The following is a 14420-nucleotide window of genomic DNA, read 5'->3' on the forward strand; positions in this document are numbered from 1 at the left end:
AAAGTCTTGACTTACAAAGATTAAATGAAGCCCCAGAACTACCTGCAATCAAGTTTCTCCCCCCATTATTCCTGGCTGTAATTATAAGGGAAGAATTTTTAGGTGTATGTAAGGCAGTTGGGGTTGTGTGTTAGTCACTCAAAGAATAAATGGAAATTAATTAAAATAAAATGATTCGTTATAAATTATTGTCCCAGCTACAGTCATAATGATGTGAGAAATATTCCAAATACTATTAGAAAAGCACTCTCTCCTCCTCCCCTACTATTTCTGGCACCTCTAGAAACAGCAAGTGCTGAAACTCACACGTAAGGGATGTTTCCTGTGAGCTGTACTGCCAGATTGTACCTGTATTTTTGGATAAGTATTTGAACATTTGCCTGCTTCTGGAAAAAAGAGCCTGAAGCCTGAGCTTTTCTGAGGGTAGCTGTTGCCAGGTGGATCCCCACAGTTCTATGCTGGGGCCAACCACAAGTGGTTAATAGGAAGAAATGTGAAGCAATGCCTAGAAAAGGTGAAACGTGAGCTAAGACAGTTGTTCAGGATGAGGCCCTGGAGAACTGGGATGGGATGGGATGGCTGCAACCCTGCTTAACTCCTGGAGATCAGAAGGGTCCTTGCATCTATTTCACGTCTGGCTTTTTTAAAGGGTAGTGACTCCTTCCTTTCCTATTGGGCTTTCAGCTATGCAACACAGCCTGTCACATCAAGTCCTTCTAGTTGCTCACTGTACAAAACAAAGATGCCTCTTCCCTGCAAAAAACCAACCCACCCCCATCCCAGGAACTGTCAGGGTCTCCTAAGGTGCTCTTGAGTGTGTGTGTCTGTCTCTTACACATGTGTTTAATTCACATACTTTCTACTGGAAGGGATGTGAAAGTGTGAGTTTAGAATTTGAAACAGAACAGTTTGGGGTTATAAAAATTTAGCTTGGCTCAGAAAGGCTGTGTGTAAGCAGAGGCTTAATTGACTTCTGCTGCCTCTGATGGGTCTCTGCCAGTCATTCAGGCTAGATGGACAGGCTGTCACGTAATCCCTGCATTGGGGCAGTTGGACCAATACTTTCACAAACTGGGCATTTATTTTAGGCATCCCGAGGGGACCCTGAAGGACCAGCCTCCAAATCTGTAACCTCTCCTTGAACACAGGTTGTGAGAAAGACTTTTACCTGCTCTGCCACTGACTCGGTTGCCACTGTTTAATTTGTGGTCTCTGCCTTGCCTGTCCCCTTTTTGCTGCTGTGTCTTGTAATCTGTTTTCTCAAACTGCTAAGTAAACACTCTGCAACAGTGGGAGAAGTTCCTGAAGAGTGATCCTACCAAGTGGTATAGATGGAGAGGTTTTCAGTGCTGCTGGATATGGAAAAGAGGGTCTGGTGACTTAAGCAACAAAAAAGAATTCAGTAGAGAAGGTTGAGGGGTATCACTGTTGAATTCATATGGGAAGATTTATAATGCCCCAGAATTGTTTGGCAATACTGTTCCAGAGCCCTTTTCTGCTTAAAGTGATCTTCATGTCCTCAAGCTTCTCTGACCTGGTCATACATTAGTACTGTCAAACTGCTAAAACCCCTCTCTGCAGGAAGAGCATAAGAAGTAGTTTCAAGCCAAGCTCTAGGTCTGCTCTGGGCTGTGGATCTGGAAAGGAATTCCTACAAATTTACTGAAACAGTTTTGCCATTCACTGAATTACAGTGTTCATTGAAAAACAATGTTCCACCAAAAGACTGAAGGGGAAGTTTTATTCTCTTTCATTTGTTTAAGACCAAGGATTTGGCCTGGGAATTGTGATTATTGAAACATTAAAGGAAAGTTTGTCTGGCCCCATCTTTGTAGTATCTGAACTCCTTCCAAGTTCTAGAGGGTGGGGTTGAAAACTCATTCTTCTTAAGCCCTTTCTAATTTCTCACCCTAAAAGTGGTATGACAGTATTTTTTTTTTTTTGCTGTGTCTTCACTGCCTTAATGGGGCATGTTTTTACCCAGCTGTAGCTCACACATTGTAGTTATGTGCAATAAAAATACAGCAGCGTGTTGCAACAGTGAAGCTCCAGAGATCAGAAAAGGACACTCAGGATACCAACCACATCATCTTATGGGGGAAATGGCAACCAGCCTGGTCTTAGGTGAGGGGTTGTCAGAGTCCTGTATTATCTATTAAGAATTTCAAAGTACAGGTCTGTTGGTGGGTAAAATTTTTATCACTATTAAACCCATATTGTGGAATGTATCATGTACATGTGAAGAAGCAATCAGATGGAAGCAGAGGGGAGGACGTCAATACTGAGTCTTGAAAAAGGCAAAAGTTGGTGCTGTCTTTGCTGGGAGTACAGAAAATGCTCATTTACTTACTGTAGAAGATACTGTATCATTTTTATTTACTCTAAAGTGTTGCTATTTAAATCAAGGAATTGTTTTGGGTTTTCAGTTAAAAAAGGGCCTTCTACTTTCTTTTATTTTAAGATAATTTGATTTATGCAGAAGAATACCTGAACTTCTTTTTGGAAGCTTTGTTAATTGTCACAGTAACTTCATCACAATATATGAGTTTTTGGTAAGAAATGCCCCTTTTCATTGAACTATTTCAGTGCAAATGCATTCCTAGCCCTTCCTTGGCTCATCTGCCTTTGTACCAGTGTAATGTAATGAATCTCAGATTGCTTGATAAGTTAGAAAAGTGAGTTGTAATTTTTTTAAAAAGCTACCGGGGAACTTTATTACTCAGCTTCTGCAAAATGAATGAGTAAGATGTGGACTTTGAAAGGTGCAAATACCAGTTTCCCTGCACTTTATTGTGACATTATGGGAGAGATGGAGCCTTGATTTACTTCAACTGGAACAGTGCTTACATTGCACGAAGAGGACTTCTTGATCCAAAATTGGACAAGAATAGGTAAAGCTGTAGAAAAAGAAAGATCTGCTAGGTCAGGAAATGAGGAGACATTCACTTCTCATTCCACTAGTTAATAGGGATCTTTTAGGTGAATTGCAGCAGAGAAATTCTCTCTTGAAAATAAGGATATCAGGTGAGGTTCTTTGGGGTCCTGTGAACCTCTCAGTAAATCTCAGTCCATTTGGACACAAATTGCTGGAATGAGCTTGACCTGCAGTTGGCCTGGTGTGAGTTACATCTCCAGCTGGAAACCCTGCAAAATGTGATGGTTTCATACGGCTAGATATGACCCTAATCCCAGCAGGAGTGCTTAAGCTGAAATAATCAGCTGAAGATGTAAATGTTTTCTCCAAACCACCCACCAGTGCTTCCTGATGCTCACCCATCACTGTTCGGGCAAAACAGCTCTTAATGGGTAAATTAGTGACCTTGGTGAAAATCAGAGATTCAGTTTGTACCCTTTCATGCAATTTCAGTTGGTATAAATCTGTTTGATTGATTCAGTTTTGACTGAATTTAACCCGAGTTAACCTCCCTTGGAGGTTATTGTGACAAATCAAAAGAATGAGGAATCACACAGGTAGAGTTCTCCAGTTCAGGAAGCTGTGACTGGGTACACCTGAACTCTGGTGGAAGTCAGTGTGTGTGTGTTCATAGTGGGTTGCATCAATGGATCCCTTCTGGTCCTGTGCATAATATTTGTATGAGTGTCTGTGAGTGGAACGAAAGCCCATCTGCATCTTCAAGTGGAGACAGAGCATACAGTAAGCCTGAGTATGTTTAAAGGGTCTCATATCACTGAGATAAGTGAAGCTGCAGGTGGCAAACGTGCAGCACAGCACAAGGCAGGCAGGGCTGGAGCTGTGTGGGAGCCAGCATAGGAAACGTGGGCTAAAAGCCACAGCCGTCAGGAAATGAATCTGGAAATTATTGTTGAAACAGCCCAGGGCAAAGCTGCAGAACAGAAATGGCTGCTGACCTCCTAGGGTAAGTTATGAGAGCTGGAATGAGTAAGCAGAAGAAAATACATATTTTGGACATCAGAAACTTATATTTGCTCTGCCTCATAGTGCAAGGAGATGGAGACATTTGATTAAAATAGAAAGGTGATGAAAGAAATGCTAATAAAAGAGTACCTCTTCACAGGGTACATAATTAAAAAGAGGAGCTCATTGCTTCAAGGTGTCTTTGAGATCAGGAACTTAGCGGGAATTAATAATAAACAAAAGCCCCGAACCCAGGATTTTTTCATGGATAAGAAGAGTATCCAGTTTTGTCCTCAGTTATGCTTCACAGCGTAAGTTCACCTCTGTGTTCCTGTTCCTCTGAGGATGCTGAACCTGCTTACTGCTCACAGCTTTTCTCAGGAAGTGCTGGCATCACCAGGAGTCAGGCACAAACCAGGGGACAAGGCTGACTGCTGCTGTGATGGAGTATCCCTGGGTGATGCTTGAAGGCACCTGGCTCTCAGTCTGTCCTCCTAAGGAACATTGTTCCAATCGGGGGCCACTGGGCCACAGACAAACATTATTGCTTTTGGAAGCAGTTGTCTGGGATAATGAGGTGACAGTCTCCATGAGGAATGCTTAAAGGATGTTAATCTCACCTAGTGGGAAAGGACTGCAGAACTGTGGCACGTGGCACATTATTAAATAGTTCATTGCTACAGAACATTGTGAAGGCCAAGAGGACAGATGGAGCTGAGAGAGAAGTAGACACTTTTGTGGAAGGTAAATTTGTGAGTAGCTCCTAGTCCTGATGCAGCCTGCAGTTGAGGCAGTCCTGGAAGTGATGGTTTCCAGACACCAAGAGGACGTGCCATAGAAAGTGACCATTTTCTATGCGATTTTTTCTTTTATAGTCTTTCCATTTCCATCACCATGGAAGACAGAATAGTTAACTAGATGGATGCAGACTTTGATTCTTTGTTGTTGTTGTTGTTGTTTTTATCTTTATCTTCTTAAGAAGACTTAGGAATTCCTGAGGGGCAGATGACTCACACTGGCAAGGGGTTCAAAAATCAGCAGACAGTCTGAAAACCCTGGGAAGTTAGATGGGAATAAGGCGGATGCATTATGCTCAAAGAGTGCTTAAGCATATGGAATAAGTTACTAGGGAATGGCAAGCAATGTAAAGACATTACACTAAGACTTTAAGATGGTACTTTAAGGCGATAGTTTCTAAGTGCAGGGGACACCTCTGTCTCTCTTTTGAGGAGGGGCTTGAGAAAAGAGCAGCCTTATGGAAAGAAGTGGGATTAAGAAGATTGCCGGGAAATTGCAGGCGATCATGCTAGATGCCCTTTCCCTGTTCCTAAAGTTTCTACCATCCTCATGAGAGGAAGAGAAAATAAACCAAGGAATGGTAATGCTCAGGGTTACACAATCAGGGTCGGAGGCTGCTGACCTTGCTGCTAATGGTTTATGGGCAGCCACAGGCGTCCACCACTGCCCCGTGTTTTTGTTACACATTATCTGGCAGTTGCCAAATGACTCCGTCCCAATATGCAGGAAATTACTTGAGAGCTATATTTAGCAAGATGAGCCCATATCTTGATTTGGCTGGAAGCTGAGACAGATTGAATTAATCTAGGGAAAAGACAGAATGTGTGGGGTCCCGACAGAACATTTTCCCCCAAGTTTCCTGAGGTCCTCTTACCTCCCTGGGGTTTCTGTTGGAGACCAACCTGAGGGCAATCACGGTGAAAGCTGAAGAAAAGAGGGTTTATGGGTTCCTGTTGCTGAATGTTATAGCACAGCCCAAGGTAGATGGTCCCAGCTCTGCAGCACAGTGAGGATACAAGCATGGTGCCATCCACCACAGAGTGGCCCATCCTTCTGAGGTGGTCCTTAGGCTGTGATCTCAGCCATGTCCTCTGCCTAAGTCTGGACATTATCCACCCATCACACACAACACTTTCCAGCACTCCCTCATCTAGCTCCTGGCTCTCATGCAGCTCTGTTTTCTCACTCTCTTTCCCACCAGAAGCTGGGATTAGGAAGCAAGATAGAGGTTCCTCCTCTGGGTGGCTGCTGCTCATTAAAATGTGGCTAAAAGTCACATTCTGCAAGAGCAGCCCTTGTCCCCCCTTGTCCCACTTGGCAATGCACCAGACAGGTCATGGGACAAGACTCAAAATATGCACGTGGAGGGTTTCTCTCTAGGTTCCCACACACATAAAGTGGAAAAGTGAGGCTCTCCTTGTGCTTACCTGCCCTTCATGCAGTTGTCTTCATGAAGGTGTGTGGGGAGGGGTTTGCAATGGGCCTGATTCGCAGCCCACGGAATCAGATTGGTTTGGGATCAGACCCTGTAAGGGGTTTTTATTGTATTTCAACACAAAAGAGCAGAGTCTGGTTATTTGCTCAATAATTAGCAGCTCTGTACCCTAAGGGGAGAGAAGTCAGTGCTGGGAGGATGAGTCTCTGACTGAACTCCCTGAGGTTCCCCTGCAGCTACTTGCAGCAAGCCAGGTGTTGTGGGAAAGAGGGATTTTATCTGCACCTTAATGAGTATGTAGTGTGCTGTGTGCTTTCAGTGTGCTGGATACAGGCTGGCTACAGGTATGTGAGGCAAGGAGAGAAATCTCCAGCAAACACAGAGCCCTGAGTTCCCATTTAACAGAGTGGGGTGTTTTGCGTGGCCTAAATACACAGTGAAAGGTGTCTGACAAGGAAGAAACAGCATGACAGCTACTCAGTGAGCAGCTATTCCCAGGGAGAAATGCTAAGAGTAAGATCTTAGCTAAAGCTTTGGTTTGAAATGTCACCTTTTTTTTCCCCATCTTCTGTTTTTTTCAGGAGTTTGTTAGCTGATCGAAAAAAACCAAAAGAAAGTGCCAATCTAATGGTCCACATGGATGAGCAGTGGGTATGGCTCCAGTAAAGTCCCCAAGGTCTGGGGCAGCATCTGCCATCACACAGGGATGTGGTGCTGTTGGTTGGAGCCATGACCTCTGGGGGGGAAGAACAATGGGGGCTCCTCATGTTCATCAAATTCTCTCATTTGGGGCAAGTAATCAATGGCCTGGCTTTGCTGCAAGTTTGGGATATTGTGAGGAGTTCAGGCTGTCTTCATTCAGTGTAGTATTTAAGCACATGCTGAGCTCTAGGTGTAACAGAAACTTGGGTGCTTTTGTGAATCAGGACTAACCTGCTTCCTTTTATTCCTACCAAAATATTATCTGGGATTCTGACCCCTGCCCTTTCAAGTGGACAATGCAGTGATGGAGTACATCAGCTGCATTAATTTATAGCTTTAGGCAGCTAGCATTCAGTGCACTCATAGCATTTAGAAAGCTGGCAGTGCTAGAACATGGATAACTATTGGCATGACTGATGCCAACTCACAGGGAGCAAGTCCTGTCTCCCATTGTCAAAAACATACCCTTGGTTTCAGCATTCATCACCATTTGTCTCTTGTAATTGCGTTTTCCTAAGTGCTGGGAATTAAATCAACAGTGACAGAATATTTATGGCTCAGAAATATTCCGGGTGATTTCTAGAGAAGCTGTTTCCATTTGGGTTATTTATGTTCTTTTATCATGGATTTTATAGTGGGAATGGGGAACTAAAGCAGCAAAAACCCATATGAAACTTGGTGGGTGGTTTCCTCCTGGAGCCAAACATGTTTACTACAGCCAAAGAGATGCTGGGAGGAGTGCTCAGCCAGGCCATGGCCAGAGCTTCAGCTCCTACCCCCTGTCTGCAGAGAGGTGCAGGCTCACCTGGAACGTTTTCTTCATTTGGAGATGCCAAATCTCCAAAGTGCTGAGAGATGCCAGGCTGGAGATGATCTGTGAGGAAAGGTTGGACTCATGTGGGTGAAGTGCTCTGATCTGCTTTCTCCCAGCCTTTGGTCTCACTCAGGTGTGGGCTCTGCAAATGGAAGTTGTCAGGGGTCTGACTGCTCTCCCACCAGGAGCACCTCAGAGCCAGCATTTTCCTCACCAGTCAGAGGGAAAACTGAGATGTCTCCATTTCTGGTGAAACAAAAAATTGGCAGAAAGTGTTCAGGAAATAGAGAAGTTAACAGGTCAGGTCCATTTCTCTGACATCGAATTGTTTAAGACTGACCAGCCTTTTGCTCTGTCCCACTCTCTTCTTGTTGATGAAGACAGCTGAAATAAAGCACCCTCTGACAGTTCTCTAGGCTAGAAATTTTGCCGTTATCAGCATACACCTGGGACATGTTTTGCATCAGTATTTTTTCATATAAAACTGTTCCTCATGCAAACCTGTCCTCATTGATTCCTATCCTGGTCTCATCTGTAGGCTCCTCGTGTTACTGTAAATTTTTATCGGATGCTGTAAATAAAGAGTAATCATAGACAGAAAGAGTCTTGATCTCTCAAGGGTGTGTCAGGATCTAGCCCCAGTGTTGACACGTTACCAGCTGAACTGATGACCCTGTAACTGACTGCAATTTTGTGCATGGCTTAGATCAGGGTTAGAGATAGGAGTGGGCAGCCTTCCTGCAGCATCCCCAAATGTTCTACATGACCATGAACCACAGGATGTGTTGAGTAGCCGAGAACTGAGGAAAGAAGCAGAGAACTGAGTCTCAGCAGCTGGCAGAGCCTTTTCTTTGGGCATTCTCCGGAGATGGAGAGTGTTGGGGAAGGAATGTGAGTGCCCTCGGATCCCACCACAGCTCAAACACCCTGGCCCTTGCTGGTATGCTGCATCCTTTCATGCTTTGAGCCGCCCTTGTGCTTACAGGTTTAGAGGAGCTGTGGGTTAGATACTTTTTGTAGTTCAGGACCTCAAGCAGGTTATGGCTGTAAAGATTGACCATGACATTTCTCTGTAAAGACCAAAAGAAATCATTGTGTCAGTGCTGACAATCCTTTTCAGGTTTTCCTCTGGATAGCTTTTACAGCTAGAGCTGACCTTCAAAAGGCTCAAACTGCTGTTCCTGAGATACTGTAAAGAAATCCTCTGCAGCAAACAGTGCACATAAAATAAAAAATAAAAAGAAGGACCTTTGTCTGCCTTTAATAGTCCAAGTGTTTCCTCAGGCAATGCAGGCAGCCTGCCCTTCCTGTGGAGATGGCTGGCTGCAGCAAAGAAGATAACAGCAGATCTTTTTATAGGATGCTACAGATCATAGGTGGAGAGCCCAGTTCAAAGTGCAGGTCACTGAGCTCCTGTAAATTGTTCCTGACATCCCTGATAAATCCCATATTCTCCCTTCTTCTTTGCATCTTCTTTTAGCACGGGGAAAGGGCTGGTAGTAAAGATACTATTTTTCCACTTCAGTCAAAACTTTGATGTTTAAAGTTATTTTAATATTCATTAAAACTGCTCCTGAAATGTAATTGCAAGAATTATACTTCCGTTTTTATGATTGCCTGTAAGTCTTATGGGATAGGCAGGTGAAACCATCTCTGTGGGGGAGAAATGGTACAAAGACACAGGGCTCTCCCTGGCAGAGGAGCAGAATCTGGGCTGGGGTCCTTCTGCCCCCCCAAATAGGTCAGATGTATGGGGGGAAATAAGTTATTTTCTGGGAGAAGATGTTTTTGAGTTAATTGGGAGTCTGGAAACCTGTGCTGAGTGGTGACATCCCTGCTCTCACCTCACATGCTCTACTCCTGGCAAAAGGTGCTGTTTTAATCTTTTCAGAAAGAAACGTTTAGATTTCGTATTTCAACGTAAAATTAATTTTAAAAATTGATGAAAAGTTGTATATACCTAGTTGTCTTTAAATGGTTTTGTTTAGAGGATGGAAAGTCTCGGACAGATGATGTGAGACACTTGAATTTGAGCATCCTGAGACAAAACCTTTTATTTGACTAAAAGCAAGAAAACTGGAAGGAAAGAATCAAATCCTTCCCAAGGCAACCTAAAGCAATATTTCCCATTAGTGCTGACAATGAGTTGAAAAGAATAATAAAATCAACTATTAATCCATCTTTGGATGAGCTATTGGGTATCTTTGTCAAGGTCTTTTCTCAACTCCTGCAATTACAGATCTGTTCCCTGAAGAACACCTCAGATCCTTTCATGTCTCACCATGATAATACACCTGAGCATTTCACAATGTTTTAATCAGAATGTGCTCACAGGAACGTGCTAATACTTCTATTGTTTCAGTGGGAAAGTGATGAGAGATTACTTTATCTCATCTCATTTTGGTTATCTAAATATTAGACATCATGTCTAAGCTGCTTGACTAAAAAACCCCACTCGAGATGATTTTCTTCCACTGTTAGATCTCCTCACTGGGGCTGTGGAATGTGGGCAGGGAGGCTGGATCTGCCTTTAGGAAATTTTTGAGCCATATTTATCAGGAAAGGAAGAAAGGAATGAAATGGAATGAAAAGGAATGTATTTCTTTTGTGGTAGTGTATTGCTCCACATGTCTTCCGAGATGAGAATTTGGACTTCATGCTGCAGCTGTGAGAATGCTGTTCCCCCAACCATCTGCTTTTAGTGGATATATGGCTCATGAGGCTGGGGAGTCATGAGTGCTGGAAGGAAAGCCAGAAACTTACTGTCTTCATGAATCTCTGGCTGGGAGACATTTGCTCGGGTGACCAATGGGCCAGAGAGGCTCAAATGGACCTTTCTCTATGACTGCATCTAAGAAAGATGTTGAGTACAGATGCAAAAGCCTTGAAACATTTAAGCTCAGCAATTAGAGCAGGTGGCAAGACCTTTCAGGAGAGTATTTCCACCTGTGATGTTAAGCTCCATAGGGATTTCTTTGCAACCCAGCTCCATGCTTCAAGGACTGTCATTCAGCTCCAAATGAACTCCAAGAGCTACAAAAGAGCCACTGTCCTCTGCTTAATCCACGGATTGTATGCCAGGCTGAAGTATAGTACACACAGCCCTAATAGAAGCAATTAATGTCAATCAAATGATACCTCCTCCCACACACCATTTGAACTAATACAACCATCTTAATTGCCCAAATTTCTTTGCTTTCAAAAGTATGTTCCACTTAATCATGCCTTTCCTAACACTGGAAGTCTGTTGTAGCAATCTTGTTTCTACCAAAAATATTTTTCAGCAACAATTCTCTCTCCCCATGCTCCCTTTCAGTCCTTTAACATTTGCTTCCCTCATCCCCAAGCTATGCACAGACCAGTTGGCTCCAGCCAGTACTCATTTCCTTACTTGTCCTAGTGAAGCTCTCATATAAAGGCTCTGACGTGTGACAGGGTGGGATTGTTCTGCTCACGTTAGCAAAAGCTTCTGAGTTGTACAACAGGGTTTGGAAATGCTCTTAGCCCAGAGAGATGTCCCAAGAAAGGAAAAGTGAGTTGGCACACAAGCAGAATGCAATTGCTCAGTCACATTAAAGCTGAGACCAATTTCTTGCTTTTAAAAAAAAGCTTTAAAATAGTCCCTAATGAAAAAGCTTAGCAGCTGCAGCAACATGGGTTCTGAATAATTTCCATGTATTTGCTGCAGCAACACAGAGCCTGAATAATTTCCATGTATTTGTGTGTGTGTGTGTGTGTGTGTGTGTGTGTGTGTGTGTGTGTGTGTGTGTGTGTGTGTGTGTGTGTGTGTGTGTGTGTGTGTGTGTGTGTGTGTGTGCCCACATGTGTCTGTATTTTTTTTCCAATTTGTTTGCATCAGCACCATAACAAGCAGCACAGCCCAGCCCAGCCTCCCATGCTCTCCGGTTGATGCTGATTTATTCACCACTCAGCTGTGAAGAACAGCCCTTTGGGTTATGTCAGTCTGAAGTGGGCCATCTGATTTCAATTCTAGCTCCCAACAATTAATGCCTCTCACACAATTTTGACACAATACCCAGCTTATGGCCTATTACATTTATCATCAGACCATGAAGTATTGGTTACAGCGAGCCAAAATATGTCAGATAGCCCTGGCTTTCTCTGGCGGTCTTGAGAATGAGTTAAAAAGAAAATGTTTCTTCTGTGAGCAGGAAACTGAAGCTTGAAACCCTTTAAAGTTGCATATGGTCAGCCTGTGAAATCTAGCTTCAATTCTCCTTGCCAAACTGGCTGTAATGGATCTCAGTAATCAAATTTCCAGCTCTGAATTAGAAGAAGAATGGTTGGTTCTATGCAGTGGATGGAAACAGGTGGACACCTGGGTGTAAGATAGGAGTATAAAATAGGAATCACAAGGGAATTGGTTAGTTCTTATGAAATGGGAATACAGAAGTTTCTAGACAAGGCGTAGGTATTCAGTGAAAAGGTGATTTTTGGCTTAAATCTACAGTTTAGTAAGATATAAAAGGAACACATGCTGGCATCATGGCCCAGATGGAATGGGAAGTGAGCATCATGGCTGGGAGAGCTGAGAAGAAGGATGTGGCTTAGTTCAACATCTCTGTCTCCTAAAAGCTAAGACCAGGCTGCTTTGGCTTGATCAAAACCCATGCTAGATCATAGAATCATAGAATATGCTGAGTTGGAAGGGACCTATGAAGATCCTAAAGTCCAACTCTTGTCCTGGTGTAGGGCACCTCCAGATTCACACTATGTGCCTGAGAGCATCATTCAAACTCCTCCTGAACTCAGGCATGTTCTGACAAAGTGAATTATACAGAAAGCCCCTTCTTCTATGCATGGTTCTACTTTTTATGCCACACTTGCTTTCAGAATTTCTGAGAAAGTCCTGGCTTATGGGTCTGTAAGTTCAGTGCTCTCTGAACTCCTTAGGAAAAATGCTCTCTATAAATGCTCTCAATAAACTACAGTATTATAGGACTGCTTTTTCCCCACATTTCATACCAGGAAATGAAGAAGTATCTTACAAGCTCTTACCCTGTGCATTTATTGGTAGTATATAAGTGATCCTGTGGCTATAAGGGAAAGATTAATACAGGTTGGTAGGTAGGAATGTTTGTATAATTTTAGTGGAATGAACAGAAAGCAGGCAGGTGATGGGGTTCTGCAAGTTAATGGTGCAGAAACAGCCCATCTTACCTCTTGAAGCCAGTCTGAAGAAACAGAATCTTCCCTTTTTTTGCTGCTCTGGCTGCCTGGCATCCCAGGAGCTGAATACACCCACATGGAAGAAGTGGCCCTACTGCACTCCACGTAGATTCAGGACTCTCTGATGAGACACTAATACCTACAAGAACTCATTGCCAGAGTTTCACTTCCATGTGGAAGAGCCCAAATATGATAACAACTCTCACATACAACATTACTCTCTCTCTCTCTTCAATAAATTAGCTAATAAATTGCTTTGATGAGTCATTTTGTTTTCTGCTTGTTTGGATTTGTTTCCAAAATGAAACTGAAAAGTAAATCTTTTAATGCAGCTTGTTCTGGACAGGACAAGATCTACTTAAGAAGAACATATATTCACTTTATAAATGGGTATTTTTCAGTATCTCCACATTTTATTTGAGAAAATAAAATTTCTAAAATGCCTGGCCTATTCACTAAGGCAAGACAGAGTGACTTGCCAGGGCTAAGTGTCTTGTCTCTTGATGGAAGTGGAGGAAGATTTCTCAGATGCTGTCATAGTAAGAGTATTAAGAGTGATTTTAATAACAGACATTTTAGAAATTGTGTGGGCAATCCCAGCACTGTCTGCAGAGCACAAAGCTCTCATCACATCAAGAGGATGCTTCACAAGTGGATGATTGCTATGAGCCATAAGGATTTTTACCACCCAGCTGTACTCTTCATCTTATTGCACAGGATTTTGTTTTGTCTGTATGTGTAAATAACCTTTGAATGAGCTATATCAATTTAAGAGACTGATGACTCCTTAACTCAATTTTAGGCATTCATGCCTGTAGCTATGGAAGCATCTCCTAGTCCCCAGTTTTTCTCTGAAGATGGAGACCATCATCTTTTGAAGAGATTGTCTGCTATGTGCATTGGGTAATAAGTCTTGAATGAATCATTACCATGAGGAAGTGCCCTTTTGCTGATACACCGATTGCTGGCACTGCACTGAAGAAATCAAAATTTCCCCCTGTGTTTTTGTACTCACCAATTCTATCCTAGCAAATAAGGACAACAGCAAAGAGGAATGTCAATGGGACCAGAACTCAGCCCTGCTATACCAAAGCTCCTTGAGTCTGCAAAAGAAAATGAGAGAATCTTGGGGAACAATTTATTTTTTTTTTTCACAGTCAAGCATTTTCAGCATTGATCAGTGCTTTTATGTCATATTTTGAGACTGTCTTAAAAAGTCCAGATACTCAGAGGGTACTACTTCCTTTCAGTATATATTGATTATGACATATGAAGGTTTTGTTTCTTCATGGAGGTAAAAAATACTTCAACAAAAGCTGCGGGATGTTTGAAGTTACAGTTATGTGCATTGGAAAAATCAAGAAGGGGATAGTGAGAAATCTATTTCTTCTATGGATTCCAGCAACATTCATGGCAGCAGGGAAGTGTAATCCTGATGGTATACCAATAGACACAGTCTAATCATAAATTGATATAATAATTTAGGTTGGAAGGCACCTTTGGAGATCATCTAGTCCAGTTTACTGCTCAAATGAAGGACGGATTCATAGTTAGGTTCAAGGTTAAAGCTAAGTTTGCTTAGGTTACCATGGCATTATTTGGCA

At 42.7% G+C, this 14420-nt stretch overlaps 1 protein-coding gene across 1 annotated transcript in view; it reads left to right on the forward strand.

The window, feature by feature from the left end:
* The window catches only part of TRABD2B (TraB domain containing 2B), a 273999-nt gene that overhangs the window by 42277 nt on the left and 217302 nt on the right, over positions 1–14420 (forward strand). The window lies entirely within an intron of this gene.

Source organism: Heliangelus exortis, chromosome 8 (assembly GCF_036169615.1).
Source record: "Heliangelus exortis chromosome 8, bHelExo1.hap1, whole genome shotgun sequence".
NCBI lineage: Eukaryota > Metazoa > Chordata > Aves > Apodiformes > Trochilidae > Heliangelus > Heliangelus exortis.